Genomic DNA, 4,157 nt, shown 5'->3' with positions numbered 1-4,157 from the left:
CTTGTAATGTTGAATTGCTGTAAAATGCAGCTGATCACAATGCCAACATGCTTCATTTCTGTGGCATCGTATACAAGATTCAGAGATCACTCGACTCAAATCCAATCTTTCAACAAGCTCGACCTCCCTGGATTGAGATAAAAGAGCCGACTCTGCGAGCAGATAGCCACTCGAAGTTATTGGCACCCTTACCTTCTTCTTGAACCCCAACTGAATTATTACACATTTCATCAGGAGTTTGTACGCTAATCTAGTTTTATTGTTCTCTAGGATCAGCTTACGGTGACTTTCTAGTCAGTGTTGAAATAAGCTGAACCAGATATGTACTAATAACTTAAAAACAAAGCCATGGTAAACTGTAATACTGTACCGAAAATGCAAAAGAATATTTATTTGAAACTTGAATGCTCAAGTAAAAATGATTCAAGTTTTCTAGAATTACAAATGAATCAAATGATCTATTTAAAAATTGAAAAAAAAAAAAAAAAGTCAATATACAAAAGGAGAAGAAAGTACATAAGCCAGATTGTTTTATGAACTCAGTCATTTTTGCTCCTCCTTGACAATTCCTCCTACATTTATAGTCTTAATTTTAAATCGCTCAAGTTTTTGCTTCAGTTCAGTCGAATTTCCTTCCAGACCTCTGTCCCTACTTGAAGTATCATTCACTGGATCGGAATTCAATTTCGAAAGGAATTTTTTGAACATGCCTGAAACAGGCCAGCCTCTGAAATCTTCAAGTGTTTCTCTAGATAGTCTTTCAAATGGAACATCCTTTTCGAACTTGGTAAACAATTTATTGAAAATTCCATGGCCTTTTTCGTCGAGTTCATCCACAAAACCTCTCAACATTAGAAGCAAATCATCATCATCATCATTCTTGTATCCTTTTTCGTTTTCCTGTTCTTCAAAATCATGAAATGCATCAAAATATTGGTTCGAAAATCCATATTCTTGGGGTGTGCTGCTGGACTCCACATTTGTGCCATATGCATGTAAAGGCCTTGATAGTTGAGGGAATTCTTGCAACATAGTACGAAACAATTCACCATTTGTCATCATGTTGTTGGAACTGGTAACTGTAATTTGGTTTGGAACGCAGACTGTGGTTTTGTGAAGGTTTTTGTAAATTGTTTTGATGCCAGGGATTTGTGGGATTTAGGATATTTATAAAGCTATAACATATCGTGTCCTTTGACGAGGTTGCTGGTTGACTAATCAAAGTTTGATGAATCTTTGACTAGCAATCAGTCGAACAGAGTTTCCAGTTTCTGAACGGAACAAGTCTTGTTTTACGGCCTAAACTGCTGGTTCCTAATCCTACTTCTGGGGAACCTGTTAGCATGGACGATTCTACATGCAAGTTTATATACCTTAATATTTGTTTTTAAAGTAGTCATGCGGTTTATAGTTTTGCTCCTGTTTGGTTTATTTAAAATTAAATTTTTAGTATATTTTGATAAAAGTTGATAAAATTTGTGGTTAAATCAAATAGGAACTTTGTAAAATTGTTGGTAAACATGTCCTCGAAATTAGAAATCAACTATTTATTAATAAATAAAAAATAAATAAATTTTATTATAAGTAAAATTGAACTATAATTGACTCTTAAATAAACATATACGCTTCCCATGTCATAGAATTATCTTGTCTATTAAATATGTTGATTTTTGTCACGTACTTTAATATTGAGTAAAGAAATCGTATTAAATATATATTGAAGGTTGCGTTTATTAATTTATCACTTGGTCAATATTAAGGACGGGAGAAAAATTCCAATTCTTGAGTGTACGAACTTAAGCAATAATAGTGAAAAATTTCTGGATGTCTTTTAAATATTTGGCAGTCTATTCTAAGCTTTGGATAGACTTGCCAAGATACATTGTTTCAAGAGCAAAAGAATAAAAACAGCAAATTCGGATATAAACCCCATAGTTTTCAATCATATCCCAAGAATCCAATAAGACTGTTGGAAGAAAATGGATTGTCCATGTGGGCTGACCCGATTCAAATATTATATGAGAATGTTATCGGAGAGAGAAGTTCAGAAAATTGAATTTGAAACTCAACTTCCCACGATCCACAGCTCCAATAGACAACTTTCACAACAACGAATGTGAAATGAATGCAAAATTTGTACGGTAAAAAAGAGAAATGAATCCACGAGGGTGGTGGCTTAATTTTGGAAGAATATTATCTCTAAATTGGTTTTTGAATTGTTGCTATCGAATTCCTTCATTTGTGATCGAATTTTCGACTAAAGAGCGAGTACAAGACAGCGCAGGAGACAAGCAAACAAAAGTCAAGTAATCAACCTCGTTTTGACAATTTCAAGTAAGTTTTACAATTTGAAATTTCATTACAAACATGCAAGCACGTTTAACAAAGATGAAGAACGGTTGCATTTGACTGCTCCAAAATTCATAACGCTCTCCACCAAAATTTGGAACTTAGACTTAGATATTATGTAAATAATGACGCTTCTGAATTTGAAGTCATTGTGTCAACGCCTGTGAAGAAATTTTGCTGCCGTAGAGAAAGAACTGGACTGAAACGACTTTTAATTTCTATAGATGGAATTTTGTTCCAACCTGCCAAGGTCCTTTTCTGAACAACAAAGATTGTTCAATTGGAAATATTTTTCCTTTAATGCTAGAATTATTTTGAACAAGTTGCTTCAGACGTTGATTTTCTCCTTTAGCAAAAATTTCTGTATTTTAAATTGATCTAACTCTAAGGATTAAACACAGGGCACGAATTATCTAATTAATGAGGAACTGGTCGTGGAATTCCTTTTCTAGATTAATATTATTGAGAAAAAAATCGATGTTCTATGAAATGCATTATATTTTTAGTTACAAGGGAATTATCAAAATTAATTTCTGGAATAATTGCAACAAAAGTCACAAACCTTTGAAATATTAGCAGACTTTTTCAAACATTTCAATCGTTGCAGTTGTTACTCTTAACATTTCCAACCATTGCATATGAGACCCTTTTTGACGGTATCCATCCAAAATGCAAATACTTTACCACCAAAATAAATTTTGACCATACTATAAACAATCTTTAAAATAATAATAAATAAATAAAGTACATAACAAAACTTCTTCTTCTTGGTGTGACCGCCCAGCCCCCATGGAAGATTTTCTCCACCTCCAATCAAAACAAAGAACAGGCAACCATCCATGCCCCCCAGATTATAGCCCAGTGGTGTAGAGGATAGGAGTGAGATAACCTCACTCCTTGCTGATAGCCGCAATGTGGAGGTTCGATTCCTGAGACATGGAATTGGACTTCTTATAGGTGCAGTGTATAGGCAGTTCTTGTTCCCTGACCTGTTGGGGCATATCGTGCGATTTACCTCCTTCACAAAGCTCTAGGAACGGGGCTGTGGGGACCCTCAAGGTTGGGGTTCAACCTTTTTTTTTTCTTTAAGAATTGGCAACCATCCACGTCACGCAAAGCACCGACGCTGTCCAGATTTGATGTGAACAAGAAAAATCGAACAATTCTAAATTTAATTTTTCTCCTCGTACAACAATCCTCCTTTTCCCCTCTTTCCTGCAAATTAACACACATGACACTATATTTGTGTGTGTATACATGCAGACTGAACAACCTCAAACTTCCAACTAAAATTGGCTCCACTTTAATTAATTAAGAAAATCTTGCATATAACTTTTTTTTATCCTTTTTAGCTTTCTTTTCGTGGGGTTTCTGCTTATTGTTGTTGTAATTAATTAGATGGAGCTTGAACTGGGTCTTGCACTTCCAAACCAAATTCCCATGAAACCAGTTTCTGACCTAAAACAGAAATGTAAATTTGCAAAAGCTTTAGAGATATGAAACACACTTCCAAAATAGTTATGGGTGCAACAATTATAAGACCCCATTTCACAATGCCTCACACATGAGATGGGTCCCTCACACCTCACTAAAAAAATACTTCAAAAATGTTCACCCACCTTATGTTCGTGAGGAGCCTGTGGGGGTTTGCTTTGGCAGTGCAGTATCTACCCAATTATAATGGTGTGAGCATTGCATTAGTTAGATGGTTGGTGATTGTATTTATTTATTTTTATTTTTTTGGGTATTAGATGAAGAAGATGATTTTTAATTATTACTATTATTATTATTAACAATGTTTACATTGT

This window comes from Olea europaea, unplaced genomic scaffold (genome assembly GCF_002742605.1).
Source record: "Olea europaea var. sylvestris unplaced genomic scaffold, O_europaea_v1 scaffold2837, whole genome shotgun sequence".
In the NCBI taxonomy this organism is placed as follows: domain Eukaryota; kingdom Viridiplantae; phylum Streptophyta; class Magnoliopsida; order Lamiales; family Oleaceae; genus Olea; species Olea europaea.
This window is presented reverse-complemented; position numbering follows the sequence as displayed.